The sequence below is a fragment of the Pan paniscus genome, chromosome Y (genome assembly GCF_029289425.2).
Source record: "Pan paniscus chromosome Y, NHGRI_mPanPan1-v2.0_pri, whole genome shotgun sequence".
Classification (NCBI taxonomy): Eukaryota; Metazoa; Chordata; class Mammalia; order Primates; family Hominidae; genus Pan; species Pan paniscus.
The window spans coordinates 26583873-26598565 of NC_073273.2; the positions used below are offsets into that span (position 1 = coordinate 26583873).

Genomic DNA, 14693 nt, shown 5'->3' on the forward strand with positions numbered 1-14693 from the left:
TGAGCCCCGTGCGGTCCTCCAGATTCCCTGTGTGGTGGCCTGTCTTTTCTAGGGGTGGGCAGGGGCTGGGAGAATGAGGATGGCAGAAGGGAGAAAGCACATCTGGGGAGGCTGGAGTCATGGAAATGGAACTTGACAGGCCTGGGAGAGCCATTCTGGGAGGATGTAGACCTAGACGGGCCTCAGGTGGGCACCTGTGTGGAGGGTGAGAGCACCCTGGTTGAGTCCAAACTGAGCCTCAGGTGGTAGCAGGCCTCAGGGCAGAGAAGGAAGCTAGCAAGGGATGGTGAGGCAGCTATCCCTTGAGCCTGGCTTCTCACCCACTGATCTTAGTTACTTATGCCTCTTGAGGGGCTTAGGGTTCCCCAATCCTGAAATGTGGGTACTACAGTTCCCTGACGGGCCTTTCTCCCCCAGCCCATGCATGGTCTGAGTTTGCTTACCACAGTCTCCTCCCTGAGCCTTGGCTTCGCTATGTGTGTCCTAGCTCCAGGACCCACAGGCCTCTCATCCCCCAGCCCTGGGCTGCTCCCCAGCCTCCTCTCTGTTCCCTCTCTGAGGGCCTAACTCCCTTGGGTAGTGCTGCATGAGACTGAGCCACGGGCCCTGGCTGATGATCTGGGGAACTGGGCAAAGTGGTCATGACAGGTCAGGTTCTGGTTCAAAGCCAATTCCTCCAACGCCAAGCAATGACCAACAAGCTCCCTTCCCATGATGCCCCACCACCACCCCACCTCAGCAACCCGTCATACCCTGGGCAGTCACCATCAGCCAACCAGCTGAAGAAACTCAGTTAGGTGTGTCCTGCCTGAAACTGGGGCCTTCACCTGCATGACCCTAGAACCACTGGACACAGTGGAGCCAGTCACCCTCTATCCTGGAGCGAGAGGAGTTGGGAAGGCTCATGCCAGACCTAGCTTCCCACATACCACACCCTCTACCATGCGGGGAGGCACTCCTTATTAAGAATTCCAATGCAGTACTCCTTAAGGATCACTTCATTGTGGAAGTAAATGTTGCGATGACAGGCAAACTTCATCCTTCCACCAGTACTCAGGATGGCTGAGTTCCTCCACCTGCCTGTCCAAGAAGGAGAAAGAGGATAGTCAAGGGACAGTTTCATCTAGGTGGGCTGAGGTGGCCTGCTAGCTGGGGTGAAGCATGCATTTCCCCTTCCCAGCTCTCCCACTGAGACGTCCCCGAGCCCCAGGAGGACCTCAACCTGACCAGGACCTTGGAACCCTCCCCAAGACCCAGGCTTCCCATCCTGACCTGCAAATCCATCATGTGGCTTTGCAGGACTTCCTCATGGTTTCTGAGCTACTAGCTCTCACCAGAAATAACCATAACTTTGAAATGGCTCTTTATGTCAAATTAAATTTTTCATTTTTACTACCTCATGTGTTGGATGAGGCATGTATTTTTAAATTTATTTTCACCCTTATTGTACCTCTGTGATAAACAGTTTACTAACATTCATACCATAATTATCTTTCAGTTTTACTTGTCTGTTCCTAAAGATTCACTGAAACTAAGAATTATATTTATGCTTGTATCTTTCAGCAACTGTATGTCAGATAACGATGCACATTACTGCAGAAATCACATATACAGGTCCAAAGGGAGATGAAGAAGAAGAAGAAGAAAGCAAGCTTTAAAGTCTATACATTCCTAACACTGTATCAGAAACTCAGTAATCACAGTGAAATCAAAGAATGACCACAGTCAATTCCATCTCATACCTAGGCTGAAATATGAAACGTCAAAAGAAAAGAAAGTTAAGAACTTTGGGCTTGTAAAAATTTTCCCATACAGATGAAATTATTGGTAACTTTGTCTCACTAGAAAACATAGACAAAAATCCACTTTTTGCATATGTGTAAACATAAATATTTTTATTTCCATCAGTTATGACATGCAAGCAAATAATAAAGTGAAAGTACAATACAATGATATATGGAACTTTCTCAATCTTAAAATATTCCATTGAGACTATTTATTTTATGAAAACCATAAAGAATCTTCATTAAACTACATTACATAGTACTTTTTAGTGTTTTACTTTCAGTTTAATCAACAAATTAAAGGGAATTCTTCAACATTATTTATTACCAATACTGTTTTTCTACTTGAGTAATCCTTTTAAAATTATTTTAAGTAAAACATTAAAAACAAATTATATTGACTGATTTCAGCTTTTGATGAAAGCATACTTCTGTATTTGTAGTAATGTGAAGTATAACTTTCTTCTCACAATGGATCTTTTATAACACGAGTGTTATTGTTTTGTCTGATACAAACCCTGTATTATTTTATGGCTTTACTGTATCCATAAATTACACGCCTCCAGAGAGTAGGCTTCGAACAGATGGAAAAATTATATTTGTGACAAACTTCAAGGAAAGGAAATGGTAAAATGGGAGAATAATTTCTAACTTTCTAACTGTTGGTCAATGCAGTTGTACATGTTTAGATGTAGACACATATTTGCACACTGCAAGTTTGCACATGTACATAGAAATTTATATGAGATACCCAAAATATATGGGTTGTGTGATTTTTTAATTAATCCACAATTTTATATGCGTGGAATTTGATAAGCGGTTACATTATCCATATTCAATTTGTTGTAAAGCCAACAAAATCTCTGTCAGCATTCATTTCAATTAATACAATAATGTTAACTGCTGATAGCTTCATTTTCCTTGTTCCATGCTGGCAACCTGAAAGTAGATTCTCACTCTAATTAGCACTTAGGGTGCGATCCACAAGAGACTGTCACCTTGCTGTGGATTGTGACCTCTGACGACTGCTCTTTCTTCCTATAGCATTCCTACTTTGCATATTTAATAAACTTTGTGCATGGTTAAAAGGATAAAAGTGAAGTGAAATGTAGGCCATGCTGTGAAATGTTCCATGGTTTCTGTATCTCTGACTGACTTTTCATGCTATAGAGGACAAGAAAGACAATTCAATATGTTTCTTATTATCCAGTCCAAAGCAGTCTTTCTTACTAATATGCCAAATCCATCACTTCAAGGCACTGACATCTAAACACGGCTACACGTCTCAAAATCTCTTCTCATTAATAACCGTTACGTTAGTCACTGTTGTCCAGAACTGGAATCTGACTGTGAAATCCCCAGGTGGAAATTGCTATAATGGCTCAAACTATGGGAATGACTATTTTTCAGCGTAATTGCTGCTGTCATCTTACTGAAAAATATCATATTAGATGGCAGCTTTTAGTTACATAAATTCTGTTATTAATTTTTAATGTCCCACATTTTTATGATATTGCACAAGTAAAGATCTTTGATAACTTAAATGGTAAACTGAGCAATTGCTAAAATAACTCACAGCACTTCAAACATTCATTTACTTACTAGGAGTGCCACATATCATCGACCCCTGATTAAAACAAAGTTGGAAAATTGGTTATTAAAATATGCATTTCAAGGTATTTTTAAAAACTACCCATACCATATATGATGCCCTATCTGCAAGGATGAAGCCTTAGCATAAATGTTTCAAAGCAGAGAAATCTAAACAATACTGGCAACATGACATCCCAATCATGTGCTCAAGTGTATATTTGTGCCTCTAGGGAGGCAACTTAAGTGGTGTGTAATATTACCATTTTCATTCTCCCCAGTACCTCTTTTATTTAAAACAAACAAATGTTTCACTATTTGCAAGAAAAAAATGAGTTCTTACTCTGTTGTAGAACTGATATTTCTATCAGCTTGTTTTAATCTTCCTATGAACTGTGAATGCCTAGATAACTTTCAGTGTATCTGTAAAGTGGGAAGGTAACTGTACTTAGCTCACAATACTCTACAATGGGATAATATGACTCAAGAAATATACATTTGCCTAGACAACACCTGAGATATACTAAGCAATACATAATCCTTCTCATATCAAATGCCTATTATAATTATTCAAATATATGGCCATAATAAAAAGATAAGTGTTTTATATACAAAGTAAATGTCTTTTGCCTTTAATATCTCTCTACACTTGTCTTAATAACCTCAACACAAAACACCCATGGAATCCGTTTTCAGCTGAGCTGACTACCAGTTATTAGGGTTTAAGTAAACAGAATAAAGATTTTAAAAGTAGATGACTAGATACAAGAAATCACACTTTCACCATAAGAAATAATTATTCTCAAGTGCCACTGCAACAGCAAACTTGAAAAAAAATTAAGTATAACATATTACAATATTCTAAAATCTAAAATTTCCTCTTTGAAGTCCAGTGGTTCATGCCTGGAATCCCAATAATTGAGAGGCTGAGAAGGGAGGACTGCTTCAGGCTGAGAGTTGGAGACCTGCACAGGTAACCTAGCAAGACCTAACTCTACAAAAGTAATTAATTAATTAAACAGGGCATCATGACACGCATCTTTTCTAGTTACTCAGAAGTTCAAGGTTGCAGTGAGCAGTCAAGGCACACTGCACTTCACCAGGCAAGAATTTGTCTCTAAAAAATAATACAACAAAACAAAGCAAAACAAAAACACTTTCAGGTGTTTTTTGAAAGTTTGTATAATTGCTCCAAGAGCATAGACATTGTTTAAAATTGAGCAGTTCATGGGGAATGGGCAGAGAAAATGGCTTATATTGTTTTCCAAAAATCAAGATAAATATGTTAGAATATTATGTACAAATATCTAACAATCGTTTGTGAAATAATTACTGACAAATGTCAAGTCATTGTCTTTATAGCCTTTTCCTTCAAAACATTCATAGCTTAATTGGAGAATGAAGAGAAGAACAATAATTGCAATGTACTGTGCAAGTGTTACAACGTGTAAAACTTAATAACTTAGTTGGAGCGGAAAGAAGTTCTTAACTGGGTTAAGACAGGTGTGGGGAAGCTTCTTAGGGCAGGAACAAAGAACAGGATCTGTAAGAATACCAATTTGCAAGAAGAATGTTTAGGAGAAAAACATTGTGGGAGAAAAGAAACATTCTTTCTGTCAATGATAGAAGTACTAACAGTGCATATGATGCCATCTGCCCAATTCTTAGACCATAAATATTTCTTGAATGAATCAATGAATAAAAGATATTGGGAAAAGCGTTCTGGAAGGGATTTTAAAAATCCTAAAAGGAAAGGTAAATACCCTTGACTTTACGATTTTGCCTGTTTTTCTCTATGTTCTTCTTAGTTTACTACCTCATAAGCTCCGTTTTACTTTTTGGTCTTTTCACAAATATCATGCATGAGTCATTCCTCAGACTGCTCCTCTCTTGACCCTTTGATAGTATATTTTTCTCTGATCTTCCTTTGTGTGTGCTCCTGGGTTTATATGCCCACAGATACCACAGAGGTCAATCACCTCTCCTGGCACTGTTCTGTAATAGAGAGGCCTGGCCCCTGTGAGGCATGGTTCCTAGGCTCCCATAAAAATTACTTCCTGTTTCAGTTCAGTCAAGGGGTGACACTGCAGAGATTAGAGAACAAGAACATGAGAGAAGCCAGTTTGTTTCCCTGTCCTTCTCAGCAGGGGATACGTTTCAGCAGTGATTCCACGGCCTGCAGGAAACACTGCGTGTGTTTCCGTTTTCCATGTAGTGACCATAATCCCAGACTGGCTCTTCTAATGCCATTTTCTGCAGTTGTCTTCTCTAAAGGATTTGGGTGCTATTTTTGGAGATTTAAATAAAATATATTGATGTGGAAGGGGGACAGGGAAGTGCTGGGTAGAGCAGGGCGTGTTCCTTGGCTTGGGCTCCACCCTCAGGCCTGTGCTCACTGACCTAGGTGAGGACGGCACTTCTGTTTTCTTGCCCAAATGTTGCATTTCCCAAGACCACCCTGGCCTGCCACACCTCCATCCTGCCACACCTCCATCCTGTGATATAAGAAACCCCCAGATCCTAGCAGGCAGTGATCCTAGCAGCTGGACGTCTAGAGGGACCATTAGCAGAAAAAGTCACAGCAACTGGACCTCGAGAAGACACCGGAGGAAGGAGAGCACAGAGACTGAGGCTGCAGGCCATCCACCGCAGAAGAACACCGAGTTTCGTGGAGCTGTGGGAGGAGAGCGCTGACCTGTCCCATTCCAAGGGAAAACTGCGTTCCCGCTCCATCTCCCTTCTGGGTCCCCATCTATCTGCTGACAACCTCTACTTAATGAAACCTTGCACTTATTCTCCAAGCCCACGTGTGAGCCAATTCTTCAGGTACACCAAGGCCATAAACCCCGGGATTCAGATAGCCTTCTGTCTTTGCAGTAAGTCAGGATGTCTGATGGAGCTGACTAACACAAGCCACCGACGAATGGACCATGTAACACATGCCCTCTGGGGATTCAGGAGCTGTAAACATTCACCCCTAGACACTGCCTGGGATCAAATCCCCACAACCTGTCCTCATTGCACGCCCCGCGGGAGAGGGGATTAGGGACTTCTTCCCGTTTCAATATGAGTCTGTTTCCCATGCAGTCTGCTTTCTGTAATACTGCAGTGTTATCTCATTGCATATATTTGACAAAATAAGTTACAAGCTATAAGTAATATGAGAAGAAAGAAAATCGTGGAGAATAAGGAAGAAAATGAAACGTTGTATCAGTAAGGAATGTTTTTACTTCAGATAACATAAAAAGTAAGTAAGGGATGTCTATTTTTCACATGTGAACCAGCCATAGTTAGGCAGTTGCTGCCTTTGATCAGTTGCTCTGCTGCATGGTAGTAGCAGTGACTTTTTTGCTATTTTCTCCAAGGTGAAACCTAGCTGAAATTCATCACCATGTTGAGTCCAGTTGTTCCCAGCCAGCTTTGCCCACATCTTGGTTTTCCCCAGTGTTACCAACTCCTAGTTTATGCAACTATTTTAATAGTGTATTTTGCTAGTCATGTGAAACAGCTGCCTGAGATTTTCTATGCTCCTGCAGTCACCTAGTATTTTTGCTATCTCAAATTATGTGCCTTGCTCATTTTTCTCTTCAGGACACTATAGGATGTTCTTTAGCTGATTTTTTTTAAAGAGCATTGGTAAACCAGTTTCATTTCTGTCAAATACTTCTGGGAATTTCTGAAAAAACGTATACAAGTCTCAGCTAAACACCTGGCACTGGCCCACTGCCCATTCAGCTGCCTGTTACTGACTTCTTCCGTTAGACAAGATCCCCCAGGCAGCAACTGCATGTGTCCCCTGGCTTCCACTTGGTGTCCTGAAGACCAACATCTAATGTTTAAAACATTTCAAGTCTTAGATAGAGCATAAAGTTTTTATAGGATACAAAACAGCAATCAGACGCAAGAAATTGAGTCATTCTTCTTTAAACTCTTATTTGTAATTATTTTGTAGTTTGTCTTATTGGAAATTAGAGACCCAGAGAGTGGAAACAGTGCTTCTTCTTCAACCACCCTAATGCATCTCACACATCTGTCTCATCATTTGCTCTGTATGAGATGTCCATGTATGAGCTCCCATAAAATGATGCATAATTTATACATGCAAATGGTCCTATGAAACAATATTATCTTTTAAACGTAAATCCACATTCAAGAGTAAAGTTTTTCAAAACCAGAAATAATTTACAGAATTGCTACATAATGTGGCATAATTATCATAATGTGGAAATGGAAATTCAGACAAACTTTCACATTGTTACTGAGAGGACTGTTCCTTGAAGACCTATATTTCTGGCTATCTGCATTCCAGGAATATTTTTATTATTATTTATTACCATCTCATGACGAAACGGCCCACTAGGTTAGATTTTTCCATGATAGAGTGTTTGACTAAAGAGTCAATAACTCTTGCAACAGAGAACACCCTTAGAAATTAGCTTATAAATTAGTTGACCAGAGTCTCAAAGTTCCCAAGGCCAATTCTTAGGGTTCAATCTCAGACTGTAATAGTGTTTTCTGCAGAACAGTGGCTTTAAGTAGCCAGATATTTTCACATTTATAATCTATTGGTGGAAAGCCTGGTCCTAAAGTAGGAGCAGCGGATGCATCTCTCCTTTCATGACAAGTTTGACACTCAGGAGATGATAAATTTATAGGAAAAAAATGGTTTTCTCCATTTATCTTTGGCTATCTATTCCCAGATGAAATTAGAGTAAATATATGAAAGACATTTCAAAATATACTGGAAAAAATTAAAGAAGAATATATTAAGAAACAAAACTTTAGCCAGTATCAATCTTTGACAACAAAGTTAACCATTTTAACTATACAGTATAAACATATTTACAAATAAAGTGTATGCATAGGGAAATGTTTCTTGCATTGTACACACTTTCCCCAGTGATGTTCTAGGCACTCATTTAAAATAGGTCATTGATTGAATTACAACTATAACCTTACTGTAAATAGTACAGTAGAAACTTTTCTAAAACAGAGCACGTGTACACATTGGTTGGTCGTCCAGTTGTACTGTTTCTTTTGTATGCATGTGTGTATGTCTATGTAATTTTAGATAGTTATAGAGAATAGATTTCGGGCAAGTAATTAGAAAGTAATGAGATTCTCTTTGTAGTAAAAAGGGAAATGATTAACTTTAATTGACATTTTAGTTGAACAGTAAAACTGTATAAGAATTTATCCTGCTCAGGGAAAAGATGTATTGTGTTTTGCAGCCTGAAAGAGTGCTTTCCTGAGTAAGCCAGTGTTGGTATTTACTGCAGAAATAGATTTGTTTTGGTAGACTCCTGTAGCCAGCTACCTACAGAGAAGGAAATCCTACTAGAGAGAATTCTAAATAGAATAGTTAAATAGTCTTTCATTTGGGTGAAGCATTCACATATGATATTCTTTTATATTCAGCATAATTATAAACATTTAGTTTTAATACACTTTCCAAAAAACTAATTATAAAAATTAACAAGAGAATTGTATATTCCTCATTTAAAAAGTTTCAGCCTATTCAAATCTGAGAAGTCCACTCTGAAATACCTGAAAATGAGATATGAAATGAATAAGAAAAGAAAATACAGCAGAATGTACCAGATGTATTTTATGTGTTGGACGTACATATATCTGTTAGCTTTTAGTGGCAGTCAGAGTGCAGTCTACATAATTTTATTCATAATAGATGCCTATGCATGATATAGTCACACATAAATATTATTTCTCTGAAGATTGAAATGGAAAGCAGGGAAACACAACACGGCACATATGCTGAATTACATTTAAGCAAGTGTGAATTATATAGTTAAATGATCTCTTCAAGGGGCTTCTTATCACTCTCTCACTGGGTCGTCTAAGGATTAATTAATTAAAGTTCCTAGGCTCTTTCAAGCTAAGAAACACTATATAAGTGCTTTGCATTATCTTGGTAACACGAGAGTGAGGCATAAGTGATTTGCAACCTCATAGGCTCTTTGAAATGTGTGTCTAGCCTGATTGACAGTTTTTTCTAACAGTGTCTTATGGATTGGAAGGTGCTTATGAAATTCGAAGACGAAATTTGCTCTATTAAAATCATGCTAATCTGCAAAAGCAATCTTTGTTCTATATATATGTAGAGAGAGGTTTCTCAAACTAGAAGGAAACTTTGGATATGATTTCGAAGGTAATATAATAAGGTAGAATTTTGACATCAATTATAACTTGTCTATTATCGTTTGATTGTCTCAGCTATTGCTCTCTTAATTAGTGCAACTAAAGTCTAGTTAATTTGCACAAAGGTAGCCATCCCATTTTATTAGCATGTTTCAGTTATGTATCACTGAAATAAGGTCCATTCTATAATGTAATATATTATGTCATTTAATAATTTATTTTACTTTTATTTCCATTTTTATTATAAATTCAGAGAGTACATGTGCAGGCTTGTTACAAAGGTATATTGTGTGATGCTGACGTTTAGTCTTCTATTGATCCCATCACCCAGGTAGGGAACCTTGAAACCAATAGGAAGATTTTCAGCCCCTGCCCCTCTCCCTCTGTCCTCACTTTGGAGTCCCCAGTGTCTAATGTTCTTATCTTTATTTCTGTGTGCACCCAAGTTTTAGTTCCTATTCATATGTGAGAATATTCTATATTTGATATTCCGTTTCTTCATTAATTTGCTTAGGTTAATGGCCTCCAGTTGCATCCATGTTTCTTCAAAGGACGTGATTTTTTCTTCTTATAGCTGTGTACAATTCCAGGGTTCATATGTACTACATTTTCTTCATCCCGTCCACCGTGGATGAGCTCCTAGGTTGACTCCATGTCTTCACTATGGTGATGAATATGAGAATTCAAGTGTCTTTTTGATAGCTTTAATGATTTATTTTCTATTGAGCATATACATAGTAATAGGATTGCTGGATGAAATGGTAGTTCTATTGTTAGTTCTTTTAGAAATCCCCAAACTGCTTTCCACTGTGACTGAACATTCTCACCACCAGTGTATGAGTTCCTTTTTCCCTGCAACCTTGCCCGCATATATTATTCTTATGATTATTATTTTGGCTTTTTAATAAAAATAGTCATTCTGACTGGTATCTTATTGTGAGTTTGATTTGGATTTCTCTGATGATCAGTGATGTTGAGCACTTTTGTTATGTTTCTTGGCCACTAGTATGTCTTAAGAAGGTATCTGAAATAAACATTCAATTATTTCCTGTACTAATACGTGAAATTCTGCCTGTCCTTCTCTCTTCTCCTACTACATGATTTTACATGGATAATCAGTCAAAAAATGTGATGTGCTGGTAACATTTTATTTCATACTTGTAAAATATTTTTCTTTTAAAAATACCACATTCTAATTTTTAATTTTTTTAATTCCTTGGAAGTGACAATGGGGACGGGGGAGTTTTAAAGCAATTAGTTCACAAGATGATTCCAATATAAATGGTATATTATTCATTATAAAATTAATTTGTTTTTGAGTAAAATTTAAAAAATATATACAAATACAAAATAATATAAAAAATACCAACTAACCCCACTTAAAAATAACAGCTATTGATACATTCCCTGTTCTATTTACATGACCTCTGGTTGTAATTGGAATATATGCCCTCAGGTTTGTTTCCTTTCTTCCATTTCCAGAGGCACCATTATCATGAACTTGTTATTACCTTTGTATTTTTTAAATTTATTAAAATATTTATTTGTAAATAATACTGGTGCTTTGTAAATTTTTAATATTTATGTGAATATTATCAGGTGTGTATTATTTCGCATATTTTTTGTTAACATTCTTGGTGAGAGCTGCCATTATTGATGGCATAGTTCTCAGTCTACTGAATTCTCATGTTCCACGATGTGTTTATTGAAATGCTACAATGAAAAACCTTCCCTATGCCTCCGAATACACAGGTGTGAGAATTTCTAATGAATACATTAGAAGAATGGCTGGACTGCAGTGTGTGTACCATTTTAACTTTGAGGGGATGAAATATTCTCATTAGCCCCCTGCACTACCACTTTATTAATATTTTTCATCCATGCTAATTGGCTTAGCACTTGTCTTAGATTTCTCATTTTTAATGAAGTACTATTATGTTACATTGATTAGAACCAGCAAGTGTGTTAAATGTTCATTTTGTTTAATAATTATAGCTATTGTGAGGCCTCTATCAGTATGTGAGAAAAATAAAATGTTAACAGAATGATGACTTTAGTGGGGAGACAAATCTGAAAATCAACTTCATTTTCCTGACACAGTTCCCACAAAACATCGATTCTGCTACTTTTTCAAGGAAGCATGCAGCAGAGTGAGTAATAATAAATCAATATGCACGAGTACATGGTGCCTAGGGATGGGTAGTTTCCTCCAATCTTGCCTGGTGATGGGAGAAGTATTTGACATAGTTTTTGTTTGTTTGTTTGTTTGTTTTGTATGTGGTCCACTTAATGACACTCCCAGATCATCATATGGTAGGTTTGGGGAAAATGAAGGAAATAATAGGTTAGGTATATGTAAATTATGTACTGGAAACAGCAGCTTAGCACACAGAGAGTTGTTAATTGGTCTGGCCACAGTGGTTTTGTCATTTCTCATATACCCTACAACTATTTATTTATGGGCTGTTTGCTAACGACTATTTTTTAAAAAATCTGTTTCAGCAGCAATGACCTAAAAAAATGCAACTACATATTTAATTAAAAACTATTCCCTATTAATAGTTTTAATTAATTAAACTAATTAATTAAATGATTAATTAAACTATTTAATTAATTAAACTATTTAATTAAATGATTTAATTACTTAAATTATTAATAAAAACAATTTCCCTTTCAATTAAATTATGGGTTGAAAAGTGTCATGGTGTAATCGTAAAGCCTTGTAGTCCATGTTGGGACCACAAGGCTAAAAGTGATATCCTGAAATCCAGAATATAGAGGATTGAGGGGAAAAACCAGCTGCTATTTCAGAAGGAAACACTTAGTTATATTAAGAAAACTATGCCTGAAGATGACATTTCAACAGGTTTAATATGTGAATTTGGAAAAAAATTAAGCATATAATTCTGCGATACTTGGCTTTTTATTTACATCACATTGCTATTTTTTAAAATCAATTGTGTATATTTTTTAATTTTAATTTTTCTGCAGTTAAGAAATATGCATGAGTAGTTGTTAGTATGTTAACTCCATTAACTCCCGAAGAAATTCCAAAAGCATTGATTAATGCCATTTAGACGCTTCAAACAGAAAATTAAATGAAAAAATGGTTTGAATTTTTCATCAATCATTGGAACCAAAATAAAGCTGTTGAAATCTTATTGTTCCAGAAATAAAACATTGAACAATGTGATAAATAGTTTTTCATGTTCAGTTAAAAAACTAAACATTGTCGATGACTTTTATTGGTGACAAGAAGCAGCAATTTTGGAAAAGCTTGCAAGTAACTTCATTTAAACGTCAATATAAAATTAAAAGATATGCATTTTCCAGAAAAGAACTATGGATAATTATTGTTAAGAAACAGATTAATTCACATAAATATGTTCCAGAATTATTATTCTGCCTACTATTTCTAATATTTAAATAACAATGTAAAGAAGTTATTTTTCTGTTTTGCATCAAGATATGTAATTGTGGTTTTAAATTTTTGAAAGCATTTGATTTTCAAAAATAGTTGGAAGATAACTATTTCATAGATCTATTGATATAGTAAAAACTATTTGACTATAAGGAAATAAATAATAAATTGATAAAACAATAAATTAAATAATAAATGATTTTATATATGTTAGTACTCTTTTATCCTCAAAAAACTTTCTATTGGGACAATAAAGGTTTTAGTCACCCTAATTTCAATAAATGTCACTAGAGAGTCCTGTGGATTGATGGAAAAAAATTACCATTCCTTACATTCTTGACTGCACTCAGTATTATTATTTTAATAGTTGCCAAGCTAATGAACAAAAGTTGGTACCCAATGTGGTTTTGATTTACGTCCCTGGATTACTAATGAGCTCAAGCATCTAGCCATTTTTCCTTGGTCATTTGACTTTATTCCGTTCTAAAAAGGATCTAACTATTTACCTGTACTGCTTTCTTCTACTGGGCTAGATTGTATATATGTTTTCTTGTATATTTGTAAGACTTATTTTGATTATTTTGGATGCTGGTATTTTTATTTATATTGTCTTAGTCATTTTCTGGAGTTTTATAAACACCCAAGATAATTTTTAGAATTTATGATCTGAAGATTTTCAAAAAGCTCACTCAGAAGTCATTTGTGGCCATAATGCTGACTTCAAATGAAAACATAATTTTGCCACTTTAGGAAAACATACTTTAAAGATACTAATTAGAAAGCACGGAAGTGCTCAATTCTATCTTTTTACTAAAAGTTGCATTTAAATAGTCATTTCAACAAAATCCTTTACCCTTAAGTAAGAATCAATTATTAAAATTGATTACCTGGCTCCTAGATGGTTTTCTAAATATTTCACAATTGTCATTTTGGCAATAATCACTTAGCATACTTGTGAGAATTACAGGTTCTCTAGGTCTCATTTCAGATTATTGTACCAAGATTTTGAAGGAAAATAGCTAGAAGTATCTAGATATATATTTTATGACCCACGAAATTATTTGGGGATGTTTATGAAACTCTGATCTGACACATAAGAGAACGTAAAACAGCAATGACAAAGAAACAAGCAAACAAACAAACAAACAAAAAACGAACCAAAAAAGAAAAAAAAAAAACCACACAAAGAACATCAAGCTAGGAATCAGGAGTAAATACCTTATCTTTTCCTAACTCCAGCCTTCTCAAGTCATATGGCTCTATATTCTTTTTCATTCTTGGTAAATACTACTCCAACTATCTAGCACTTCGCGGTATTAATTAACCTGTTAGTTTGCAATTTAGCAAAATACATGAAACCTATTTCTGAATATTTTCTTTAGAAACATGTTTCTAGCTATACACCATGGGTCAGTTAATGCTATTTATGGTTATAAAATAGCAGTATTTAACAAAAATATTGGACCACTCTCACAAAATTACCTTCTGTAAATGTTCCACTGCTACTAAGATTACATTGACAATTCGGAGACTGTACTGACATTTTGAATATCATATATTCAAGGAAGATTGGAAAGTGTCTTCATATGTCATTGTCTACAATGATAAGACTTAATACTTGTATTAACTTCCAAATTTTCCTGTGTTAAAGCAGGTGTGCAGGTATTGGATGACAGGTAGGCCACTGAAGCATAACTGTGGATAAAGTTGCAAAAGTTTTGGCGAAATTGCACATAACAACA

General features: G+C 36.1%; 1 protein-coding gene and 1 long non-coding RNA gene across 2 annotated transcripts in view; one reads left to right on the top strand and one right to left on the bottom strand.

Moving 5' to 3' along the window:
- Nucleotides 1–1978, top strand: part of LOC129395736 (uncharacterized) — a 30579-nt gene extending 28601 nt beyond the window's left edge. The window contains exon 3 of the long non-coding RNA XR_008622989.1: nucleotides 1564–1978. This is a non-coding gene — a long non-coding RNA (uncharacterized LOC129395736). The remainder of the gene's footprint in view (nucleotides 1–1563) is intronic.
- LOC129395733 (RNA-binding motif protein, Y chromosome, family 1 member F/J) overlaps nucleotides 1–14693 on the bottom strand; it is a 333547-nt gene that overhangs the window by 88752 nt on the left and 230102 nt on the right. The gene's annotated exons all lie outside the window — the stretch shown is intronic.